This window comes from Miscanthus floridulus, chromosome 11 (genome assembly GCF_019320115.1).
Source record: "Miscanthus floridulus cultivar M001 chromosome 11, ASM1932011v1, whole genome shotgun sequence".
Taxonomy (NCBI): Eukaryota; Viridiplantae; Streptophyta; class Magnoliopsida; order Poales; family Poaceae; genus Miscanthus; species Miscanthus floridulus.
In genome coordinates, this window is record NC_089590.1 from 71,512,825 (window position 1) to 71,530,027 (window position 17,203).

Sequence of the window (17,203 nt, forward strand, 5' to 3'; positions counted from 1 at the left end):
CTTTGGGAGACCTCCTTGGTAAACTTGCAAACATAGTAACCACAGTAATTGTTTTCCTATTCCTGCCTCAGACACCACTTTACGAGAAAAAGATTTGTCATCCAATCTGGTGATCCGGTGAAAGCTATATGTTTAATTAATAAAGATGATGCGATTTAGGGGACTTACTTTCAAAGGGATTACATTCAGTGGCGCTTTGCATTTTCCCATGTGTTGCTTCTCAATAAAGGTTTTCCAAACACTGCCCAATAAAAAATTTGCCACATCATCAGATATAGTTAATCATCATGTTTGTGTGTATATATAGTTGCTAGAGATACCGAAATTACCTCTGGATAATATCTATCATATCTTGGTAGTCTTGTTGTGGTTTTCTCATCGAGTCATAGATTATCAAGTGACTTTTCACCAGATCGATGTCCATCAATATCCAGTGATTGCTGCATGTGTTTATAGGATATAACGCATAACACTCATTAATTAACTAGAATCAACATATGAGCCATTAAGGATGATCGACATTATTAACACTCACTTGAAGTTGTAGGGAAAGAGTATATCCTTCTTGTGGCGTTGGTTCACTAAGAAGTTCATGAGGTTACTCTCTGACTTAGACTTCCAATTAGACTTTGGAGTAACTGGGTCTTTGAATACTATATGGGGATCAACAAAACCAATTTCATTGCAGCCTTCCTTTCTGTGCTCTATCATTGTAAATCTGCATATATATAGTACTTGTTAGGATAATTTATATGCATATATACACATATGATGAGTTTAATAATAGATCGAAAGAATTATTACTTACAGACAATAGCAGCTAATGATAACTTTGTCCAGAGAGGTCAGGTGGCATAGTTGATGAAATTCTACAAAGTCAACATACATAACATCATCGCCACGGAACCAATGTTCGTCTCTAATTCTGACACCAACGCAGAAGTCTCAACCGGTAGACGCCTGTATGTACCACTTGTTTAGCAGGTACATTTGCGTCCCAGATCACCTAAGGCTTGAGGGTTGTATAGACTCTGGTCTAGTACAAATTTTTTCTTCCAAATATCAACCTCCGCCGCACTCTCAATGTTTCCATCACCAAACATCTGGTAAAGGTCGAGACCAGTCTCTTCAATAAATTCACCCAGGTGATCTAAATCGACATCCGGAGGTATGTTTGCCTGATGCATTAATCCTAAATTCGAACCATATTCATTACCAACAACTAGCGGGGGGGACTGATTGGTGCGATTGTTGTCCGAGTTGTGCAACTCCTTTCCCTGCTCGCTTCTTTTTTTGTGCCGCCTCAATTGACTTGGTGAGAGTGCGGTCATAGTCCGTTAACGTTGATTTGGATGGCTTACGAGATTCCCGCTGTTGTTGCTGGTAAGAAGCCATCTTTTTTCTTAGAATATCTGGAGCTATGAAGAAGTACGGTTTCTCCGGGTTTCTCCTTGCTTCTTGATCCTTTTTAAGTTTGTCATAGAATCTGGACATATCTTTTTTATATGCATCAGTTACTTCTTCCTTCTGTTCAGATATTATTTTGGGAATAGCCCTTGGTTTCACGGTGGCTTTCTTTGCCGGCGGGGACTGGTTTCTTCGTTTGCGAGGCTGGCCTCTTGCTAGTACTTGGCTTCTTGGTAGGCGGGGGCGGGGGAGGTGTTGGAGACCTCCTTGGAGGTGGTGGCGCAGCGGCGTTGGAGACCTCCTTGGAGGTGGCAGCTATGGCGTTGGAGACCTCCTTGGAGATGGTGTGGATGCAGCCTCGCCTTCCAACACATTGTCATCGTACAGAGCACTATGATGATCTGGCGATTGAACAATTGGATTTAGGTTGGGGGAGGATCTGCTAAAAAAAAGGAATGACATATTATTATGAGCAGATTGTTAATTATTTAAGCCAATATAAATTAATGATGTAGTATTTTCATCCGCACCTATGGTGAGGTAGTTCAGGAGGAGGTGGAGGCGACATCCCGGGAATGATGATGTAGCGCTTGCGCCATAGAATGAATGTCTTCTCTGCTTCTCCTAGAGTCTTCTCGCCATCACCTCCAAGAATGTCAAGAGGCAAATCACTAAAACCTTTTTCAGCTTTATCTATCGAGATGGTAGCATATCCTTCTTGGATTATATTCCCATGAATCCTTGGTGTCTTGGTTCGGTCGATAGGATTAACAAGACCGATAGCCACCTTGATTGTGGAATTCCCCTTCAGAATGTGTAGCTCACACGATGTACAAGGTTCAGTGACGTCATCCACAGGGAAGCACAGTCCTGTGTCCCCTTGATTTGGTATCTCCATGGAAGCGCAACTGCTTTTCAACTGAACAGATTGGCTAATGTTGATTCCTGGTTCTGATTGCCTGCTTGCTTGCACTCACTGCTATTTGCACTTGCCTTCTGATTTCCTCCTGCATTCTCGCTTCAAGGTTTTTTTCCCGCTCCTGTGCTTCACGCACCGCTTCCTCCAACCTCTGGAGCCGTTGTGCCTCTTCTTCCTTCTTTCTCTGGTGGCTTCTGGAGGAAGGTCTGTCCTGAGGGAATCCATGCTCCCACGAGACACTTCCTTTGTCTCTAGTTCGGCCACCGTGTTCAATAGTCCCGATGGCGTATGTCAGTTCATCCTTCTCTCTGTTGGGCCTGAACGCACCACTAGCAGTAGCTCTCTAAGCATAAAACAATCTTTCTGCTGCTTCTTGTAGTCTTGCGCCATAAACGCACTTCCCTGTCTCCTGGTCCAGTGTTCCCCCAATGAGCGAAAAAACAATTCTTTGCACGCTCTCCCCACTCGAGTGATTCTGATGTGATACCCTTGGCAAGAAGGTCTGCTTCCATTTTGTTCCACTTCTTAATGGCAGTCGGGTAGCCACCTGATCCCAAGTTATGGTGGTATGTCTTCTGTTGGGCATTACGTTGGTTCTTTATCACCCGACTCACACCCTCTTCCGACGTATTGTACTGTACAAACTCATCCCAATAGGGCCTCTACTTTGAGATCGGGCTTGGGACAGTGAAATCTGGTGCTATGTTCTTCTTGACATACGTCGTGTATAGGTGTTTCTTCCAAGTCTGAAACTGGGTGGCCATCTTCTTCATTGTCCAATCCCTAACTCGCTCCTTCAATTCATCACCATCTATTATATCATCATAACCATCTGTTTGGAGCGTGAAATGTACCAAGACATCTTTCCAAATTAACGTCTTGTCACGATTGAAGACAAAACTGATATGAGGAGCATTGGTCTTCTTCTTCCATTCGCGGGTACTAATCGGGAGCCGGTCCCGTACAAGGTAACCACAGTGGTGCATGAATTTTGTTTTATTTGCCCCCCCCCCCCCGGTTCGCCTGTATCCACATTGAACTCCGAGATGATGAAGCGGCCCTCCAATGGCTTTTTGGGACCTCGAACATTTTTACTCTTCGTTGTAGTTGTTGATGTCGATCCAGAGGGCTACAAAACATAAACATTATTTTTAATGTCATGAGCACACATAAGACAGATGATAATATATATAGCTAATAATAAAAAAAATATATACTTGGCCAATATGTTGTTGCTCATTTTGTTTAAGAGCTAAGTACTAACTCCCATCATCTGCATCCTCTTGCACATTATTTTTAGCACCATCATCGCCGGCAACTTGAGTGCCAGTGTTGATCAAATTCATCATCAACTCCTCCTCATCCATGTTTCTCGGGTCGGCCATCTAGCTTCAAAAAACAAAACCAATATATAGTACGTCAAATCTTTGCTTACATGCGTAAAATCTACGAACAATATGCATTATTAAATCTTGCCCCTCGGTCATGGACGCAATTTGCCACACTAGGGCGGACTGCGTCGGTACTAGGGCGAATTAGGGCTATACATAAACGGCCGAGGGCGAATTGCGTCGGTGACTAGGGCGAACCACGTCGGTGACATCAACAACGCGGTTTGCCCTAGTCACCGATGTAATTCGCCCTAGTGTGATTGTTTAGCGTTAACGATAACGATAATACGAATGTTGATCGACTAGGCCACGAGAGAGGGCGGTGTGACGAGAGTGGCGGTGCTCCACTCTACCGTATATATGTTTGTACACATGGGTGAACGAGGGCGGCGGTGCTCCGCCGTATACATAGAAACGTATGGGCGAACGAGGGCGGCGGTGCTCCGCGACGTATATATACATGCATATGAATACAAATGACGTATATATATGTGTCGGCGCGGTGGCCGGTGTGCTGACGACGATGATGTGAGGCGGGACGGCGTGCTGACGACGACGACGTGAGGCGGGCCGGGGCGGTGTCGGTGCGGTGGAGGGCGTCGGCGGCGCGGAGCGGCCTGGGCTGGGGCTGCGGTCAATGCACTGGAGGGTGTGGCCCGCGCGTCGGGCCGGGGCTGTGATCAAAAGGAGTATATTATATATCATGCATGCATGTCCACATGTTTTTTTTTCTTTTTGCAAAACACAGTACAAACGTCAATATATAGCATTGCAAACCGGCAAAAAAATAAAAAAAAATTGCAACACATGTTTACAGAAAATGTATAACAATTTGACGGGCATCGAGAGCGGACAGCCGGACAGGGATGGCTCGCCGCTCGCCATGGACTCAGAACAAGCGAACGGACATGGACGGGCGCGCCGGGAAAGCGACGGCAGCGTGGGACGGAGACGCCGCATCGAGATGGCCGGGAGCCTGGGAGCCGGGGAGGGAGACGCGTGCGCTCTAGGTCCAGGAAAGCGTGTAGCGCATCATCATCACCCGATCCCCACTCGGTGCGTCATGCGCAGCGTCATGCACGTGGGTGGGGGTGGCGAGCTGTCCGTCCGTCCGCCTGGTCCCGCTCGCGGCCGTCAAAGCTACTCACTCACCCGACGTGACCACCCCGCGGACACGACTGGCCGCTGAATGGCGAAACCCTAGGCACTAGGAGAGAGAAAGCCGAGAGAACTCACCTCGGGCGCGCGCGGTGGAGGGCCGCACGAGGTCGTCGGCGTGAGGTCGTCGGCGGTGGAGGGCCGCACGGGCGCGCGTGGTGGAGGGCCACACGAGGCGAGGCGCGGGCTCCGGTGTCACGGCGGCGGGCTGATGCGCAGGGGAAGACGAATCGGCGGCGGAGCGAGCAAAAAAAGAGAGAAAGGGTGGCGGTGTTCGACAAGGAAGAAGAGGAGGGGATCGATCTGCGCCAGGCACTGGCGGTTATATACCAGGGAGATTTACTCTCGGTGCCAGCCACTAGCCGGGAGTAAAGGTCCTTTGCTTCCGGTGCGTGTTACCAATCGGGACCTTTACTCCCGGTTGGTAACACGCACCGGGAGCAAAGGTTTTTTTGGCGGGCCACGAAACTGCAGCCCACCTTTACTCCTGGGTGGGCTTCCCACCCGGGAGTAAAGGTGGGCTGCAGTTTCGTTTCCCGCCTGTTTTGAGCAAAAAATTTTAATAGAAATGCAATAGTCTTGTTAAATACATAGTAAATTAAATAAAAGGCATAAAATTATTTTGTTAAAAATATAGATTTTCTTTTTCTTTATTGCACATAGGAAAAATCTATAACCTAACTTTTTTATTTTTTGTTATAATTATAAAACATAATGTAACTAATATTTATTATTTCTTTAATGCAAAAATGTAGTGTTTAATTAAAATTATTAAAACTATTGGTTTTGGACAGGAAATTTGTTTTCACATCATTTTAACGTTAATATTTTAATTTTTCATCACTCAATATCCTAATTTAACTTTTTGAGAGAGAAATCCCACCAAATCAAACATTGATTTAATTTGAAACACGACATAATAAACATCTGAATTTACAATTATTATATAATATCTCAAACACACACTACATTAAATCACTATATCATCAAGTGGGCACAGCAGTGAACTTCTTCTTTATGTATGTCCCTTGGTTATGATCGCGTCATAACCATGGAGTGTCCTCATCATTTACCAAGATGCTAGGGTCTTTGTTCACTTTGAAGGGCGGAATTCGGTCATCCTTTTCATAATCTTCTGACATGTCCGACTTGTCCTCAATTCCCACGATGACTCTTTTCCCTGAAAGAACTATGTGACGCTTTGGCTCTTTGGTTGAGTCATTATCGTTTTTCCCTCTTTTTGGTTTGGTAGACATATCATTGACATAGAATACCTGATTCACATCCTTGGCAAGGACGAATGGTTCGTCTTTGTACCCAATATTACTAAGGTCTACTGTTGTCATTCCATACTCGTTGTCTACTGTTACCCTGCCTCCGGTCACCTTGACCCATTGGCACTTGAACAATGGGATCTTCAAAGTAGGTGCATATTCTAGTTCCCATATTTCATCTATGCAGTCATAATATGTCTGCTTATTCCCATTCGGGTATGTGGCATCTATGTGGACACCACTGTTTTGGTTGGTACTCCTTTTTATCTTAGGCTACTGTGTAGAATATGTTCCCATTTATCTCGTACCCTTTGTATGTGACGATATGCCATGATGGTTGCATAGCCAATAAATACAGTTGCTCATGGATGCTCTCATCACCTTGACATTTTTTTCGCAACCAACCACCAAAAGTTTCCATGTGCTTACGCGTAATCCAAGCTTCAGTCTTCCCTGGAAACTCGGATTGTAAGAGATCCTTGTGTGTCTCAATATACGGATCTACCAAAGAGGAGTTCTGTAGAACTGTATAGTGCGCTTTATTGAAATAATCATCCTCCGTACCAATATATGTTTTCCTCCCTAGTGTCCCCTTTCCGCTTAGTCTCCCCTCATGTCTCGATTCAGGAACACCAATCGAGTCAAGGTCGGGAATAAAGTCAACACAGAACTCAATGACCTCTTCTGTTCCATAGCCCTTGGCGATGCTTCCTTCTGGGCGAGCACGGTTGTGAACATATTTCTTCAGGACTCCCATGAATCTCTCTAAGGGGAACATGTTGTGTAGGAACACAGTACCGAAAATGAAAATCTCCTTGACTAGGTGAACTAGGAGGTGTGTCATGATATCAAAGAAGGAAGGAGGGAACACCAACTCAAAGCTGACGAGACATTGAACCACATCATTCTGTAGTTTAGCTAGATCAGTTGAATCAATTGCCTTCTGAGAAATTGCATTGAGGAATGCACATAGCTTCACGGTGGCTAGACGTACATTTGGAGGTAGAATTCCTCTTAATGCAACTAGAAGTAATTGCGTCATGAGAACATGACAGTCATGGGACTTTAAATTACAGAATTTCTTCTCTGGCACATTTATAATACCCTTTATATTCGAGGAGAATCTAGATGGTACCTTGATGTTGTTTAAGCATTCAAACATGATTTCCTTCTCCTCTTTGCTTAGAGTGTAGCTGGCAGGACGTAAGTAATGGCGTCCATCATCTATCTTCTCTGGATGCAGGTTGTCTCTTTCTCTCAAACAACGTAGGTCCTGTCGTGCTTCAAATGTGTCCTTAGGCTTTCCATACACACCCATGAAGCCTAGCAGGTTCACACAAAGATTCTTCATCAGGTGCATTATGTCGATCGAGCTGTGGACCTCTAGGACTTGCCAATAGGGTAGCTCCCAAAATATGGACTTCTTCCACATGGGTGCGTGACTGTTAGCGTTGTTCGGAACATGTTGGCTGACATGTCCTTTTCCAAAGACGACTTTCACATCATTGACCATATCGAGTACATCCTCACCGGTTCGGTTGCGAGGCTTGGTCAGGTGGTCTGCCTTCCCTTTAAAATGCTTGCCTTTCTTTCTTATGGGGTGATTTGTAGGAAGAAATCGACGATGGCCAAGGTACACGACCTTTCGACATTTTTTCAAGAATACACCTCTAATATCACCGAAGCAGTGTGTGCATGCATTATATCCCTTATTTGACTGTCCTGAAAGATTACTTAGAGCAGGCCAATCATTGATTGTTACGAACAACAATGCTCGCAGATCAAAGTGTTCCTGTTTGTACTCATCCCACACACGTACACCTTCTTTATTCCACAAAATGAGAAGTTCGTCAATAAGTGGTCTCAGGTACACATCGATGTCATTGCCAGGTTGCTTCGGGCCTTGGATGAGCACATGCATCATAATGAACTTCCGCTTCATGCATAACCAAGGAGGAAGGTTGTAGATACTTAGAGTAACAGGCCAAGTGCTATGACTACTGTTCTGCTCTCCAAAAGGATTGATACCATATGTACTTAAAGCAAACCTTAAGTTTCTTGCGTCATTTGCAAACTCCGGGAATTCTCTGTCGATTGCTCTCCACTGGGACCCATCAGCAGGGTGTCTCAACATATTGTCTACCTTACGGTCTCTTTGTGCCATCGTAACAATTTTGCATGTTCTTTGTTTCTGAACAGACGTTTCAAGCGTGGTATTATAGGAGCATACCACATAACCTTGGTAGGGATTTTCTTCCGTGGACGTTTGCCCTCAACATCACCAGGGTCATCTCGCCTGATCTTATACCGCGATGCATGGCATACCGGGCATGCATCCAATTTCTCATACTCTTTGCCACGGTAGAGGATGCAGTCATTAGGACATGCATGTATCTTCTCGATTTCTAGCCCCATAGGACAGACAACTTGTTTTGCTTTCGTAGGTAGTGGCGGGCAATTCATTGTCCTTCAGAAGCATCTTCTTTTGGATTTTTAGTAACTCTCCAAATCCCTTGTCAGATACATCATTCTTTGCCTTCCATTGCAGCAATTCTAGTGTGGTTCCCAACTTTTTCTGCCCTGCATCACAAGTTGGGTACAACAATTTCTTGTGATCTTCTAGCATCCGCTTGAACTTGATCTTCTCCTTTTCACTTTCACATTCTCTTTGTGCGTCATGAATGACCTGACAAAGATCATCAGCAGACTCATCTTCTGCGGCTACCTCTTCTTTAGCTTCTCCCATTGCAGTATCATCGAAGCACGCACCATCGGGAATAATATCATTGTCGTCCCATTGTTCTTCTTCACCTTCTTCCATTACAACGTTGGTTTCTCCGTGCTTCGTCCAACAAATATAGTTTAGCATGAAACCCGACTTGAACAAGTGTGAATGAAGAGTCCTTGAGTAAGGATATTCCACCGTATTCTTACATACAGCACATGGGCAGCACATGAAACCATCGCGTTTGTTTGCCTTGGCCGCACGTAACAAAGAATGCACGCCGTCCATGAACTCTTAGGAGCGACGATCAGCATTGTACATCCAATGTCGACTCATCTGCATTACATGACATAAATACCGTATTAAAACCTAGAACATAATTAGTTAATTATACAACATGCATACCACCACAAAAGCTATAAATTTAAGAAATCATCGCTACAATGTAGATAATCCCAACTACCACTAAAAACACTAAAGCTAAAATGCACTTCAGCAGCACAAGGATTTCGCGACCAATCCCAACTAAAACAGATAGATCCCCCGTTTGTTCAATATCTTTGGGCTTCTTCGGCTGGATCACTGCCTCATTAGCCGCCATATCTGTCTGTTGTGCAAGATATTTTTGCACGAGTTCAACATACTCTTCCTCCCAGTAGAAGCCTGAACATCCAGTGCCATCCCACTGAAATTAAAACAAAAAATTAGAACTTTAATCACAACCATCATGAAAATAGGTATAAACTAACCATAGTCATTAAATACGATAAAATAACTCACATTGCGATCCGGACACTTGTAGAAAATGCGACCCTTGTTAGGACCCTCCTTCTTCACTCGGTACTCCATCACAATCTTCGTCTCATCACAACACTTGTCACATGCAATGAGTGGGAGGCCCGGCCTAAGTCGCTTTGGAATCCCATGAGAGGCCGAGGACCCGGAAGCAGTTGCCATCTACTCTCTATACTCATTTTTTAATACACTATAAATTTCTCATTTTATAAACAAATAAAATTAAAAAAACTCTAAAATTCTCTATATCTCTAAACAATGAAGTGTGCTATGCATGCTACAAATGAACAGTGAATACTAGTTTTTAATAGCTACTTTAACCTTCCTTCATGTAAATATGCAAGCTTGAAGTTTAAAGGTTTCCAGAGCGTTTAACACTACTCTGCTTACCGAGAAAGTTGCTAGTGTTGTGTCATTGGCATTTTTCATGGTCGTGGCCATGGTCATTGTATTCTCGTCTTTTACTGCGGCAGGTAAGTAATTCACATGATATTTCCGCAAATTAACAGAAGAATGGGAGTGTACACACATAACAAACGATTATCGTTTATATTTATATATATACTACGTTTGGGTACGGTGATTGACAAACTACTACGACGATATCGGGACGTGTGAATAAATAACCATCCGTACTAGTTGACCTTGCTTACGTGATCATCTCGGCGAGCATTTCTCCACCAGACGGCACCATACTTGGCCACAGAAGAGCTCTGATTCTACGAGGAAGGGAACACGGTCTTCCACGACCGTTGCCACTCTCTTTCGTAGAATCAAAGCTCCTCCTTGACGTCCATTACCGCTCGGCAGAGAACATGCTCGCCGAGATGAACACGGTCCGCAAGTTCAACTAGCTACTTTAACCTTCGTTCATGTAAATATGCAAGCTTGAAGTGATTTTGAGCTCAAATTGCTTACAAATGAAAAAAACCACAATAAAGAACCATATATATATAGTGAACAAAATGAGATAAGACAATGGTGAAAAATGAGAGTATGAGATTGGTGACCTTTACAACTGAAGAATCGACGGAGGAATCGAAGAAATCGATGGAGGAATCGAAGAATGGATGGAGGAACAATGGAGGGAGGAAGCAAGAACACTAGTGCAGTGAGCTTCAAAATGTGCTAAGCTCGGGCTCGGGGAGGAAGGAGACGGCCGATATATAAAGGGGGGACCTTTAGTCCTGGTTGGTGGCTCCAACCGGGACTAAAGGTCCCTCCCAATGGCTACTGCGCCAGACAGAGGTGGCAGTGACCTTTAGTCCCGGTTGGAGCCACCAACCGGGAGTAAAAGTCTACCTTTAGTCCCGGTTGGTGGCTCCAACCGGGACTAAAGGTCCCTACCACCTCTGTCTGATGCAGTAGCCGTTGGGAGGGATATTTAGTCCCGGTTGGAGCCACCAACTGGGACTAAAGGTATCTCTAGTCTCGGGCGCAAGAAATGCCAGGACTAGAGCCCATTTTGGCCGAGGATCAAAGGTCTGTTCTCTACTAGTGCATGTTTCCTATGGATTTGAGGGCTCCAATCTTTTCTTTGTGTGTGTATGGAGACGTGCACACGTGTGTGTACATATAGTGTGAATGTGAAGTGTGTGTTGTATGCGTCCAAGTTGTACCCGATCAAAAAAAGAAATTTGGTTCAATAATGCATTGACGCGGGCGCCCGCCCTACTCCAGCTCGCTGCTCCCGCCGCACGCCCCATCCCGTGCCATGCAACGTCCCCTACCGCACCCACTCCACCTCGCTGTGCCCGTCCCTTGCCGTTGTGCGCCGTGCCCTGCCCCCCACCGTGGCAAGGTGTTATCGAGGTGCTTCCACTACCGCAGTTCCCCACTAGGAAGGTCATGGCCATCGCGACGCGTGACCTCAGCAAGGAGATGTTGCGCTGAAAGCTTATGTTGCAAATGTATGTTTTAAGCATTTCAGATGTTTCAGAGGTATGTTGCAAGTGTTTTATATGGATATTGTAAAAGTAGATCGGGATGTTACAAGTGTTTTTAGGGGTATGTTGCAAGCGTCTATTCAAAATATTTTATCTATTTCAGACGTATGTTACAAGTGTTTTATCTAGAAGTTGCATATGTTGCAGTAGCTATACACGTATGTTGGAAACGTATGTTCTAAATGTTTCAACTGTTTCAGTCGTATGTTACAAGAAGTGTTTCATGTTGCAAGTGCAGATCGCCGGCGTTGCTATCGACGAGGGTGCTGTAACACCTCTGGTGTTACGAGCTCGCTAAGCACCGAGATTATGACCTGCGAGATAGATCTAATAATATAGTGAGTTCGTTTACTTAGCGTAAAGAGGTGGTGATAAAAACTCCTAACAAAAAGAATAGAATAAGTTGTGTTAATTGTTGGCATGAAAACAATTTCTATGAACAACGACCAATTATAACTGGAGTATAGTGTGGAAATAAAGATTTGAGGGCGAGTTACGTAGCTGGGCATGCAATTTAAATCTTGGAGAATAATAATGTCAGCTAGTATTTTTACGAAGCCCAGAAATCAAATTGAAATTAAATCCACTCTTCATGGTTAAGTCGGCAAACAAACGATTTAAGTTTAAAAGTGCTATCTTTGGTAAATTATATAGTGGAATATACTTAAATGGTGCTTTAATATTTTGTTCCTACGAGTTAGTACGAAATATGGACTAGGTCATGGTATGTTAGTTAGTTGAAATTAACAATGTTTTGACCTTTTAAAAATTCAATCAAAAGTGTTAGGGGAGGTTAGTACTAATCGAACATCGAATTCTTGTAAGTCTGAAATGATAATTGACAATGCTATTTTGTCATTTAAATTTTTACCAAAATGCCTAAACATTAGCTTCATGTAAGTGTATAGTTGATTGCATCAAGGTGAGTACTTGAGGATGGTATAGGTTGTAGTCACGATGGGAGTCACGATGTGCCCACAAAAATTGCCCAAATTCCCTAGAACACACGGTAAATCACGTTTTCGGTGCTTTGTTCGTGAACGGGCGTTCGGCGTGACAAGCCCATGCTGGCATGCATATAACTCCTCCTCGAGCTACTCCTGGGCCTCAGCGATTGCTTTGCCAGATAGTTGGCACTACGGGTTTGAGGTTAGGGAAAGTAGTTGAGCTTCATCCAGGGTCGTTAGCGGTTTTTGGCTCGTTTTAAAAACCGTGCGTGTTGCCTTTTTGGCCATTTGGATTCTGTGGCCGCGGTCACCACACGCACGCATATGTGTGCCGATGTCGAGCGAGGGCCATGGCCAGTTGGCCGCTGTTGGTTAGTCCTTAGGCTGTGCGCACGTGCGGCCGAGTCACGCACAGGGCTGCACTCTGTCCTCTCCTTTCTCCTCGTTCCGCCCTATGGCACGTTCACAGCCGCTGAACTCACCTACCGCGCTCCTACTCGCATTATATTCGACTGTGTCGCGATGGTGGGCTGCCGCCCGCACATGTCCGTGCATTGACGCACGGGCTCTGGCCTTAGGAGTCCCATCCAAGCGCCATTTAAGGGACCATGGTGTCGCATTGTTTCCCCTACACGTACTCGGTCTCGCCTTAACTGGCTGAGAACTCCAATGCCTTCGCCCCCGCCATGGCCACGCTAAGCTCCGGGCGAACCCGTTGCCGCCATTCACGCTTTCCCAAACGACTTAGCTCAATTCCTTGCAACCACGGTTGGCATTTTCCGAGTTGACGGTCGTCTCGCCGCCGTAGCAGAGCACGTTTGGGGGTAAGGCCATAAGGCTGGTAGAAGTTCAATTGCTTATAGCCATGAACTTGTCTTGACCTTCTCCAGCCGGTGCTCGCGTTCTTCTGGTCAGGGACCCCGACAGAGATGCGGTGACGCGTCGGTGTCCGCCTCGGAGCACCGTTGCCCCGATGGCTCGCACGTGGCCAGTTCACCTTGGACCTCCCCTACATCAACGGTCGCCATAGCGTACACCATGGTGATCTCCTGAAGCTTCTTCGCCGTGTCTATCTCTCCATGAGCATGTAGGTTCGTCAGAACACTCATGCCACCGCGTGGATTATCCCATCATTGAGACTAGGTTAGGTAGTTCACCGTTGGGCTCATCCACCGCCTCCAACCTATGTGCGTTGGTCCGTAGATTCATGTTGGCTCGTTGGACGCATCGGTTTGACCTTCGGTAGGCCGACATGGCCGGGCTGGGCCGACCGGAGCCGTGCCGTCGCACGCTGTGTTGCCAGGGACCTCCCCATGGTGAAGTCAGCAATATTCGGGGGGCCATTTGCAAAGATGATGACTAGGAGAATTGTGTGTAGGGAGGTTGTGCTATTACTAAGAAGAACGGGGTCTCTTTTGCAAGATGGCGCACGCGCGGTCTCCCCACCTTGGGCCGCTTGCTGGGCTGGCTTGCCGCGAGTGGTCGCGCCTCGCGCTGGGCCGCGGTGCCCTTCTCGTTTTCTAGGGAATTAGAAAAGGTTTTCTAAAATAAATTCTGAGCTAATTTTTGTTATTTAGATATAAAATCATTTAGGGATAAAAAAATAGTGAAACCAATTTTTTAGGTTTCTAAAATCATGATCTATCTGTTAATGTTTTTTGTTTATCTAGTTGGTGTTGTTTTTAGGGTTGCTCTAATTATTTTAAAATGTTTAATATTGCTAAAATGTGAACTTGTGGGAATTTTTGTGAGAAAATGGTGATAGTGTCGACTCTAAAAATTTTACAGTAAATTCCTAATATTATTATCTGCTCACTATAATTTTTGTAGCTCTAAAGTAATTAGTTTGTTAGATAGATAATGGTGCCCTATTTCGAATAGATATTAAATCGATAGAATGGAATAAAGAAACAACTTGGGTTTGTATAGCTAAAACACTCATTGGGAAATAACGTCTGGTTCGGCAACGTGGATACATAGCCTAAGTACGGTCATCGTTAGAACTAGCTCGTTAGCTTGAGAGATGTAAATCGTATTTTATGAGTCATGGTTGCATATGGTTAATTACGTCTCTGCATTTCATCCACGTATACCCTAATAGGAATAATGAGGGATCATGGAGTCATCTGGAGTATCGAAAGGATGGTCTGGAGGATCATGCCACCACGATGGAATGCTAACTTTTGGTTATATCTTATCCAGGCAAGCCCCGATGCATAACCTCTATTATTCTGCACTTTAATTTATGTTTGTGCATTAAGTTTAAGGAGTTGAATGAAACACACTTATATATATATATATATATATATATATATATATATATATATATATATATATATATATCCTTATCCTATGAGTCTTACTAGTATGATAGGATCATGTAGATTGCTATGCTATAGGACTCCGGTAGAAGTCGAGTGATTGCCTGTCACTCGCGAGAGATAGAAAAGATATTATTATTGCTATTATATTATTATCACCTGGAAAATATATATGAATGATAATTGAAGACCGGGAGGAATAGTACTTTGGATCTGGACTTAGTTTGGCATTTGAGCGAGGCTTGGATTGCACTTGTTTCCCCTGTCGATTAAGAATCGGCCGTTGTATTGGGTTCTAGTCAGGTCACAGACTTATTATCCTGAGCACATACTTGTTTATGGGAGCAGGAAAGACTCGTTGCTCTCTTATCGTGGGTTCCAGCTCTTTTCGGACCGACTGATTGGAGGCGGGGATGGTGGAGGTCTAAGCACCACACTGAGTCCAGGACTTATGTGTGGGGGCTTGGAGTCCAAATTTGGACGAGGACCTAGACCCCTTGATAGGAGAGTGGTGGGTTGGTCCTGCTTGTGCTTAGGGTACAAGCGGGGCGTGTGTTTCGGGGTACCCAGCTGGGCACATTGATTTGTGAAACGCCAGGTAATCCGGTACGACTTGTCTATGATCTAGCACCATAGTAAGAACCAGAATATGAAAGCTCATAAAATGGTCTGATTGCTTACCACCTGCTTGAAAGTAGCACATGTGCTTACATAGAATGGTTAGTTAATGAACTAATGGTGACTGCTAATGAAATTGAATATAAGGACACACTTTTAGTAATGCTTCATGCAGATGCAATAACCCACGAGCCAGATAGCCTTGCATATCCTTAGAGTCTTTCTTTCCTCCTAATGGGTAAGCCTTGTGGAGTACAATTGAGTACTCAGAGTTTATTCTACCCTGTTGCAGGTGACAGGAACATGTGAAGCTGACACTTATGTGTGGAAACCTCCTGGCGGGCTCAGCGAGGATTTGCTTAACGCTGCGGACATAGAGTTTATTTAAAACTTTCACCCAAAATGTTTTTACAATGAAAAAAGTTATAACCTGTTGTGTTGTATATAACGGATCATCATATTAATATTTATCTTGTCATTAAATGATTTCATTTCTGCTGAAACTCTAATAACATGATTATATTCCGTTGTTATAAACAATAAATATTATACTCTGATGTTGCATGAAAAATGATGTAAGAAATGGCTAAAATATTATAAGCTTTATTCTTCCATTTATGATCCTGTTGAAAAATGTGGATTTTTGGGTTCTCCCATAGGGTGTGCTTCACGTAACTGCCTGATGTGGCTCATTTTCGGAGTGCTTAGTGTCTAGTGGAAGACAAGCGCCTCCATAAGTGTGTTATTTCGGGTGGTTTCTGCCACTGGTGGTAGGGCCAGGCTGCGGCCACTGACGCAGGGAGAAGGCATGGGGTGCCACCGATAGTATGGGGGGAGGCGCAGGCGGCGCGGCGCTGGTGTGGAAGAGGGTCGTGCAATTCCTCAATAGAGGAGTCCGACGCGTTCGCGCGGGAATTGAGCCGGGGTGGGGGTGAGTCATCCGGGCCATGTGGGGCAGTCCCGCATGTGTGAGCAAAACTATGTCGGCACAGGCGGCGCACGAATCCGAGCGCACGGGGCAGAGCAGGCGCTGGTGTCCCGTCCGGACGTCTGGGCTAGCCTCTCTGAATTTGGTTAACTAGAGCATCTCTAGCAACACTACCTATCCTAGGCGCGGGCGTCCCGTCTGGACGTCTGGGCTTGCCTCTCCAAATTTGGTTAGAGCATCCACAGCAACATTACCTATCCCAGGTGCGGGCGTCCTGTTCGGACGTGCGTGAGCGTGGTGGGCGCGCCTCCCTAGCCAACACGCAAGGCATGGTGCGGCTCCCCTGCCTGGCGTGGTCTTCGTGGTGGCGTGCTCCCCCTGCCTCGGCGTGGTCCTCTCGGCGGCGGCCTGCCCCGGCAACGCGAAGGCCCTCCCTGGCGGCGTGGCGGCCTGCGCGGGCTCGCTGGCTGCCCCGTCACACCTCTGGTCACCTCCAGCTCCATCCATGGCTAGAAGAAGAACAAGAGAGAGGATGACACGTGGGACCCACATGTCATTCTCTGCTATTATGAGTTTGGGTAGCCAGTTTTAGGTAGTAGCGGTGGAGTTGGGAGTAAAATTTGGGTAGTATAAAAATAGGTGGCAACACAAGGAGAGAAATAGATAGTTTTTTTAGGTAGTACTAGAAGCATACCCTGCGTGTTGCTGCGGGAATTATGGATTAGGGTTGCGTTCGGCTGGCTGGCCGGCTGGGGCTGGGCTGGCCAGCGCAGT